Here is a 9930-nt window from a genome sequence, read left to right as displayed (position 1 = left end):
GCTGAATGAAATTTTTAATCTGTTTTGATCTGAATATCTTTAAAAAAGGCATAGAAATCTATTTTTTAACAACTCTGTTTAACACCAACGTTTTGTGGACAAAATGGCGCAAGATTCCAGCAGCAAGCAATTTATCAGTTCATACTGAACATGATAATGGGTGTGATGCAACACTTCACCATTTTTCCCCAAATTTTATTGCTTTCCTTGTAGAATTTAGAGGATTTGACATATATTGATTTCTCCTCATTCATGTTTGTCATTTAATATACATAAGGGAGGTGGTACATCAGTGTAATGAGATTTCATTTTGAGTGGGGCTACCTGGCACAATGTCACAGAAATAGACACAAAACGACCTACAAAATATAGTGCAGCCCGTCACGACTGTGTCTGGTAAGAACACTGTGTAAATTGCACATTTTTTAATAAGACTCATTTGCATGAAATGAGGTATCTTTTCTAAAAGCGAATGACAGTTTGTTACACATGGAACAGCATTAAATTAACAGATAGGATTTTGCTCCGAAATACAATTCATTAAAGTGGCAAACCTGTAAATTTCGCTGCTCTTTTAATTAAAGTGAAAAACTTTGACCCCTGTGGTACATTGCTGTATTTATTTACAAGTCTGATTGTTTAAGTTCACAGTGCTTACTCAGAGTTTCTTGTGTTTGCTATGTTAATGAAGCTTGTTCAGTCAATCACCCTCAGCCAGAAATTACACCATGCTTTTGCATCAGCAAACCAAGTCAAGGAATTTTCATTCATATCACCTCGGAATGACATGTTTACACTCATGTGCATTGAGAAGTATGAAATCCATCCACTCAGCCCTGGAGAACTGGACTGTGTAAAGGAAAGTGTAATCTGACAGGTACCCTGGGACCCATGTTGTCGATGTGCATGAGCGTCAAGATTTGTAAATGAGGAAAACACATTCCCAGCTCACCATGACCCTTCTCTCCACAGTAGCCGTTGACAGGGTGTCAGACACTACCGCCAGGGTATTAGACGCTAATGCTTGCGTCAGCACTGCTTCTACTGACGGGATCAGGAAGGTTAGAAAGTGTAAATCTGGGCGTAGAGTTAAAGCACATAGACTGTTTGTCCTCTTCACCTCTGACCTGACAGCTGGGTAAATAAAGACAGACAAGACATTAATGACACTACAGATACTATGCTTACAGTGCACACAGCAGCTTAGACATGTCACTCCACTGTCCTTCCAGAAAATAACCCTCCTGATCTCTCAGAGATTTCTGATTGTCTGGGCCAAACAGTGGAAATGGGTAGTATGAATGGACATGTTGGCTCTGCTCCAAACCTAGTGAGCTGCTTTACTGTCTACAGTCTGCATAGGCAGCTAACTTGTTTTAAAGGTAAAGTAAAGTAAAGTAAAGGTATTAAAAAGAACTGAGTCAGTATATGGTACAGTGATGGTGTGAAATGGTAATGCCATGGTATATCCGTGCAGTTTTTCATAAATGAGGCAACTAAGCATTGGTTAAAAAAAACCCAAAATGACTCTGTTGGACAAAACAAGTTTTAATGCGAACTGATTAGAAAACCTACAAAATTGCTTGGTGTTGTTGCCTGAACTCTTACCATGTTTTTTAACATCTTTGAAATTGCTACAGTATATATAGTATACAACCAAAGCTATGGATTGTGAAATAAATGTTTCACATTGTCCATGTCTTTTTATTTATAATAGATTCAAATGTATACTTTGAATGTAATGTAAGTTGCTTAGGATAAATATGTCTGCAAAATGCAAACGTTAAATTTTTACAAGCTAACTGTTCTTTATATTATCTTAATGTAGCATACTACAAACAGCTGATGCTAGTTTGTATCCTTAGCATACATTCAAATTATTTTTATGCATTTTTGATTAAGCACTACAAACAGATACTCTCTTTACCATAGGGGTACAAAAGGTTGGTAGGATGGACCAAATTGTTCATGACACAGAAACTAAAATGGTACTTCCTAAGAAAGTGAATCCGTTAGACAACACAGCACACAAAAACACTGGGCAAGTTCATATGAATTAGATTTGTATATGAATGAACAATTCCCTTAATTTTATCCACTGTCATGAATTAAAATTTCACTGAGCTAATAGCAATGCTTTATTTTATTACTTCAAAGAATACCATGGTATGTGTGGTATATTTGAATGTTCCTAATGTTCCATGGTACCTAAAATGTTACACATGTATCCAGCCTTCTCTGGGTTTAACCCTTAGCTGTTGCCTTGCCACCTTTTCCACTCTCTATGATCCCAGGTTTTACAATGACAACCCAATACAGAATACTACCAATACCAGAATTGTTTATTGTACACATATGAAAAAGAAAGTCTGGTAACACTTTAGAATAAGGTTCCATTGGTTAATGTTAGTTAACTACTTTAGTTAACATGAACTATGCAAGAACTATCCTTTTACAGCATTTATTAATCTTAGTTAATGTTAATTTCTAGATTTACTAATGCATTGTTCAAATCAAAAGTGGTGCTTGTTAACATTAGTTAATGCACTGTGAATTAGCATGAACTAACAAGAAATAACTCTATTTTCATCAACTAACATTAACTAAGAATAATAAATACAGTAATAAATGTATTGTTCATTGTTTGTTCATGTTAATTAATACATTAACATTAACTAATGGAACCTTATTCTAAAGTGTTACCGAAAGTCTTTAAAAATGAACACTGACATTTAACTTTTAAGGATTTACTGCTGCCCCTATCAGAACAGGCCTATTTGACATTTTTGGATCTTGACCCACCACTTGTGAAGCACTGATCTATATCTCACCCTCTGTAGGTGTTTGGTCTCCACGGCGCAGGTCTCTGTTGCAGTTTGTTCTTGTTGTATTTGATCCATTAGCAGGTGTTTCAGTGTTGTGGCACTCTCAGCAGGCCCCAAATGCTCACTGTCTCATCTGGGGTCTTCACCTCAGATAACTCAGGATCCACCAGCAACTCTGTTGATTAAGAACTCTGGTCTGATTAATTCACTGAGTCTCCTCAAGTGATGTTGGTCATGGTAGATGCCATTCTATTTGGCCCATCCAGTTAACACAGGTGAATAATAATCAAGTGCTTTTTAGTCCCTGAAAAAAAAAGAAAAAGAAAAACCTCCCACGTCTAGGCCTGAATCACACCCGCAGGTGTTACTCATGGTGCTGGAGAGGATGTTTAGAGTGTTTATGATGAACAGATAAAAGGCTGAAGTGCTGGAGCGGGGGAGGTTAATGCTAATTCAAAAGACTACATGGGTCTTTGTGATTAGCCGCTAGTAAGGGTCTCCTGAGTGGGCTTTGTTCTGAATATGTGTGATGTGCCTGCCATCACTTAACCTTGCACCCTAAGAGCCCAGAAGGCCAGGGCCAGAGTGGGGACTGGAAGCTCTCAGTGTCAGCTCTAGGAGGCAGTGGTGGAGAACCAGCATTGGGTTTATTACCATAAGAACTGATGCATTCTGACATAGAGCAAAAGAGAGTCTTGGTGAGTTTAACCTGAGGGTCACAGTGTGGTTTCATCTTTTTTAAATGGTTGAGTGGGTACAATGCATACAAAGAACAAGAAAGAAACAGATTTGAGCTGTGAACCAAGACTTGATTCTACCGATCTGCCCCCTTCAGGCCTCTTTTCACATTAGAACAGAATATTTGAAGGTATAAATACAAGCTCAGCTTCATGTCTGTCTTCGGGAGCATGCACACAACACTGAGGGCAATTATAGTCTGATTAATGTGAATACATGCTGAACAAAGCCAAGCTCAATCACATTATTCAGGTCTGTTAGTCCCACCACCTAAAAATTGGACAAAAGTGAAAATCGATTATTTTACTCCAAATTAAATTTTACTTGTAATGCAAGTAGTTCAACAACAGTAAACTTACCCCTTTAAATTTGACATTAATTGGAAAACCATTCCATCCATTTTTTAAATGCTTGCTTGCTAATTTATTTATTTACTTGCTTTACTTACTTTATTTGCCTTCTAATTCTTAATCAAAATGTCATAACTTGATCTTTTAGTGAAAGGACCGACTTCTTTCTGGTAACGTGCCAGTCTTCCCCAAACATTTTGTCTGCTTAAGCCCGCCACTTTTTTTTTTTTTTTTAATCCAACCTCAATTTCACGTTCATAACTGGTGGATAGAATTAAATCAGATGGAATTTATAATCTGCTTCACTCAGATATACATCACAATATGGGAAAAAAGATCTGTCACTACTTCTGTTACATTGTGATTACACTATATGCTATTATCTTGGACAAATACAATGAGTGATGGCCACATTAAACAGCATTTGACCAAGTAAATTAAGCTAAAGTTGCCTCTTTTAAAGTGTTTTGAACTGAAACAACTAGTGAACTTTTCTACTCATAACAAGGGTAACACCTTGGATCTAGTGATTACCAATTGTTCATCTGTACCTCAGCCTACCTCTGTAGACTTAGCATTGTCTGACCACTTGGCTATGCTTTTTAATATGGAATTGTCATGTACAAAAATGTCATCTACAGAAATGGTAAATTATCGTAAATGGAAATCGATTGACCTTCAGGGTTTCTCTGCTTTTATGGAGTCATCTGTTAGTGGTCTCACTCCATCTGACTCCATGGAGGACAAAGTCTCAGTGTTAAAATCTGTTCTCTGCTTTGCTTTGGACTCTTTTGGACCTAGGAAATCTGTGTCCTATGTATGGCCCAGCTCCTTGGTACAATGTTGAGCTGTGCTCCAAAAAGGCAGCTTGCCATAAGATGGAGCGTAGGTGGCATCTCTCTGGCCTGAATGTTCATCACCTAGCATAGAAGGATCACTTAAATGAATATATGGCTGAGATTGCATCTGTCAGGTCTCAGTACTTCTAACAAATAATTGTAAATAATCAAAGTAATCCCAGACAATTGTTTCATGTTATTAACAAAATCCTGAAATGCAACAGTCCTCCCAGTGTACCTATTACTGCTAACCTCTGTGATAGGTTTCTTGATTTTTTCAATGCTAAGATCGAGAAGGCTCATAGCTGTATGAGTACTACTTCTGTTTCAGCTGATCTTGCTCTAAATACCATTCAATTCTCTGGAGCCCCACTTTCAAATTTTTCCACACTTGATTTAACTTCTCTGAGGAAAGAGAAGTACCAAAAAAGACTAACATTGACTTGGATAATTTCAGTAATTACCACCCCATTTCAAATTTTCAATTTCTAGCCAAAATTCTGGAGCGAATTGTGGCAACTCAATTATATACTCACCTTACACTTAATCATTAGTTTGAGCCTTTTCAATCTGGAATCTGTAAGTATCATAGCACAGAAACAGCATTATTGAAGGTTACTGTAAGGTCCAGGCACTCGGTCCAAGGAAGGTATCCGGTGCTGGCTGAAGGTTTCTTGCGCGTTCGGTCTTTTCAGCGTGTAGAGTTATTCAATTTAAATCCAATTCTAATCTGACTCCATTTTAATATTTCATCTGACTCCATTTTAATAATTCATCTGACTCCATTTTAGTATGACCTCGAATTTAGGTTGAAAGGCAAATTGGTTGATTGTCTGTCTCTAATTATTATTATTATTATTCTGACATTGGATTATTCTAGTTAACTCTTTACTTTATATTTACTTGTTCATTAGGAATCTATGTCGCTCAGGGTGCCCCACGACGGCCGTTCTTCTACGTGTGCCCCACGATCACAAACTCGCCAGTCTAAACAGTAGTCAGAGGTTATGACTAATACTATTTAATAGGTTACCCATACTTACCATATTTGAAATAGTATTTTCGTTTAGTCCCCCTCAGTTACCCATGTACAACTTAGTTAAAGCTCACCCCAATAATCAGCGGTTATGCTAGCACTATCTGTCTAGCCCCCCCGACAGTCATATAACTACGTACAACTTAATTAAAGCTGAGACAATAATCAGAGGTTATGCTAGTAGTCTTTGTCTAGCCCCGATAGTTAAGATTAACTACGTACAACTTAAATAAAGCTCAAACAATAATCAGCGGTTATGCTAGCACTACCTGTCTAGCCCCCCGACAGTTATATAACTGCGTACAACTTAATTAAAGCTGAGACAATAACCAGCGGTTATGACCAGTGCTCTGACTAGCCCCCCATAGTTACTGCAACTGAGTACAACTTAACTAAAGTCAAGCGGTTAGCCAGAAATCTAAAACCTCACCTGATGTGCCCCATGCTCCATCTAGCCTGAGTTTTAGTATGCACTTAACCCTGGACGCAGGTTTGCGGAAACATAGCCTTCACTTAATCTACTTGAGGAAACAATTTCAGAGTAACTCAGAGTAAATCAAATGTAACAATTTATTATCAGTCAGGTAAGTATTATGCCAATTACATAGCCAATTCAGAGATATCAAATCAATACAGAACACATCAAATTCTCAAAGGTGAATCTAAGAGTAAAAGATGCATAGTTGACTTTTAGAAAAATACATAAGTATGAAGTGTGTGGACACACTTCATGCTAAGGGCTCATTCTGGCTACAGAAGGCCCTGATCCTTTTGCTGCAATTGTTTAAATACCCCAGACCAAGACAAACATCCCCCGAGATGGAGACAGTAACTAACAATAGGAATTTGCATTAACTCAGGTCCCAAGCCTGGGTGGTTTTACAACTCAATGGGAACAGGAGGTAATTTACATGGAGGACCCTGGGAAGGGGCACTCCCATTACAGTAGGCAAAATATCTCTTAACTCGTAGGATCTGTATTATCTTTTAATCTACTTTTGTAAGATTGAAACCATTGTACCAGTTGCACTGAGACATTTCAAATGATACCAGACATGACTGTTAGTTCACTTTCATTGACATTTTCATGTAATCATTTTGAGCAGATTGAGTAGAAGAAAGCATGGGTGAAGGGATTTAAAATGAAACAAATGGCCAGAAGGGAAGGAGGTCTCCTGCACCTCCACTCTGTGGGGTGTCTCGAAGATTGCACGTGTATGTTTGTATTGTCTGTTTCTCAGGAGATCAAAGTAGCTCAGGTTCTTTAATCCTTACAGTTACTAATGACCTGTTACTTGCCGCGGACTCTGGCTGCCTGTCAATTTTGATTTTTCTTGATTTCAGCTTGGCGTTTGATATGGTTGATCATTCTCTTTAACTCTTTCAGATGGAATCTGTGTTTGGTATTACGGGAACTGTATTGAAGTGGTTCAAGTCTTACCTCTCAGACCGCAGGCAGTTTGTCTCCATGGGTGGATACAAGTCTAAAATTGGCTCTGTCAAATTTGGGGTACCTCAGGGATCACTTCTGAGTCCATTACTCGTCTGTATGTATATTTTTCCTCTTGGCTATCTCTTAGATCTCGTTGTCTTAATTATCACCTCTATGCAGATTACCCCCAGATACATTCACTCAAAACTGGGTGATTATCCAGCTGTTGCTTTCTTGGAACATTGTATATATATATATAGATAAAAAATATGGATAGCATTTTCTTTGTCATAACAGTGATAAGATGGAGGTGATGCTTATTGGCTCAACCCACCACCTTCGTAAAGCTGGACCTTTAACACTAACTGTAGATGGTATAGTCTTGGAGTTTCAAGCAAAATTAAAGAACCTGGGCGTGATATTTGACCCCCATGTTCAGAACACTGTTAAAACGTCATTTTTTCATCTCAGAAATATTGCACAAATTCGCCCCATGCTGTCCTTTAGTGTGGCAGATAAACTGATCAACACATTTGTCTTCTCACGCATCGATTAGTGCAATGCTTTGCTTGCAGGTGTTTCAAAAACCAGCCTAAATAAACTGCAGTGTGTCCAAAATTCAGCTGTTCGAATCCTGGCAGGGACCAGAAATATAGAGCACATCACTCCAATTTTGGAATCCCTGCACTAGCTCCCTGTCAGGTTTCGTATTGATTTCAAAATTCTCATGCTTACGTATAAGGTCTTGCATGGTTTGGCACTGAATTATCTATCAGATCTTCTAACGGTTTACCTTACTAGGTGGTATCTCCGTTCTTCTGATTCTGGCCTTTTGACTGTTTCCTCTTCTCATCTACGCTCAATGGGTGACCGGGCATTTTCCTCCCTTGCTCCAAAACTCTGGAACTCTCTCCCCTATAATATTACACATGCAGAATCTTTTAATGTGTTTAAAACATCTCTGAAAACTCACTTTTTTAGACTTGCTTATCTGTGATTTGTAAGATGCTGGGGGGTGGGGTATTTTAATCTTTGTATCCTCTTAAGTGAAAAGCACAAAGATGTCAAATGGCATGCAGGGATTCAATCGGTTCATTGATTGAACTTATTTACAACAACTTTCTAAATTAATTGGTTTCGGTTTAATTGGCTGTAAGACTGCATGTTCCGTACAGTGTGCCGATAAATGGCTATGTTTTGTAATGCTGCACCCTTATCGTTTTTTGGAAACAATAAGACTGCTCTGTTTCGAAGACAGCTGAACTGGGTAGCTATACAGTAGGTAAAGGTTGGCCAAAAAGTTTGTTCTTTTTTACTTATGTTCTTGTCGGTTAGGATTTACATCTTTATGTCACTCCATGCAAAACTATTGTCAAATGTGAATTTATAATTGTGACTGGTGCTATGAGTGTCAAAAGTGGTGCCACAAAATCGCCAAACAAAGTGGTCTATATGACCAGGTCTCAAGTCTCCTTTAATGGAAATAAGTCTTTTCAAGAAGGCATCAATTCACTGGCATCAAATTCTCTTATTTGGCATGATAAGGAGTGCAAATGAGATTTGAGAGCTGGTGGAAGGTGAAGATTTAAACAAATAGCAATGTAATGCATGTTTGTCAAGGGCACTATGCTTGAGGAAAATTATTTATCAATTTGGGTCAATTTGCAAGTCGTGCTAGATTGCTTTCTTAACAATTGTGAACTAGAATCCACTTTTCTTTTTTTTTTTTTTTTACACCTGACCACAGATTTCACACTGACGTGCAGTTTCTTGGTGATATGCCATCAGACAAATGAGTCTGCTGTTAACGCCTTGGTGTGAAAACATCATTATATTGTAAGCTTGTGTGTATACTCGGCTGTATAACCTCTTTAACTTCTATCTCTTGTGCTCTTACATTTGCTCTTTAAATGAGTTATTGAGTGCCACTGGAGGCCTGTTCTAATCTCAGCACCTAGGCTCACATTTCTGCACTGATCGTAATCTCTAATCACATTAGCAAACACGCTAAACTCATTAAAGTGATAACCCACTTTAAGGTGATGACCCTGGCGAGAAACTATTATGTTTTTTAGGAAGGAGGGCTCTTACAAGTGGAGATCTTGTATCTGTTGTCTTGTTCCATCCCTGCTAAATGTCTGCCAGACAGGATGGCTGCTCAGTCTGCTCTTCCATTAGCGTGTAATGGGATCTCCTGCTCGAATGGGCTGGATTCTTATTTTTTATGGGTGCATGATAATTGGAAGGGCTTCTGGGAGCCATATAAAGCATTCTGACTGTATGCAGTCCATATATTCTGTGCAAGTCCTCTTGCCTTCAAGATGATTTTTGACCATGCGTCTTCTACAGGGCTAGTATCGCACTCCCGCAAACGGTCCAGGGCCGAAAAGTTCTGGAAGGTAACTGTTGCTTTATTCCTGTCTACAGTTTAAGTGCGTTTAGTCAAAGAGATTTGATTCAAGGAGTAAACGCGTTACATGCTGAATTACTGCTTGTCTGTTTATGCTCTGTTCTTGGGTTGTTTAACAGCTTGTTGGTTAATGTGGTTAATCAGGCTAATTGTTTACAGCAGTGAACACAGGAGGTTAATCACAGCAGATGTTATGTCGTAGTGATGCAAATGTAAAGCCTGTAGCTATTACCAACCACAACCTCTGCTTCGTTCATCTGTAAATGCCTGTTTATTTGTATGCCGATGATCGTTCCCTTG

At 38.4% G+C, this 9930-nt stretch overlaps 1 long non-coding RNA gene across 1 annotated transcript; it reads right to left on the bottom strand.

The window, feature by feature from the left end:
* Window positions 1-206: 206 nt before the first annotated feature.
* Window positions 207-9707, bottom strand: LOC122145003. Its single transcript, XR_006160030.1, has 4 exons — window positions 9312-9707; window positions 8014-8135; window positions 2832-3000; window positions 207-1134 (listed from the first exon to the last, which is right to left on the bottom strand). It is a non-coding gene; the product is annotated as an uncharacterized LOC122145003 (long non-coding RNA).
* Window positions 9708-9930: the final 223 nt, after the last annotated feature.

Source organism: Cyprinus carpio, unplaced genomic scaffold (assembly GCF_018340385.1).
Source record: "Cyprinus carpio isolate SPL01 unplaced genomic scaffold, ASM1834038v1 S000006818, whole genome shotgun sequence".
In the NCBI taxonomy this organism is placed as follows: domain Eukaryota; kingdom Metazoa; phylum Chordata; class Actinopteri; order Cypriniformes; family Cyprinidae; genus Cyprinus; species Cyprinus carpio.
Note: the sequence above shows the minus strand (reverse complement) of the source record. Positions and strands in the feature narration are given on the sequence as shown.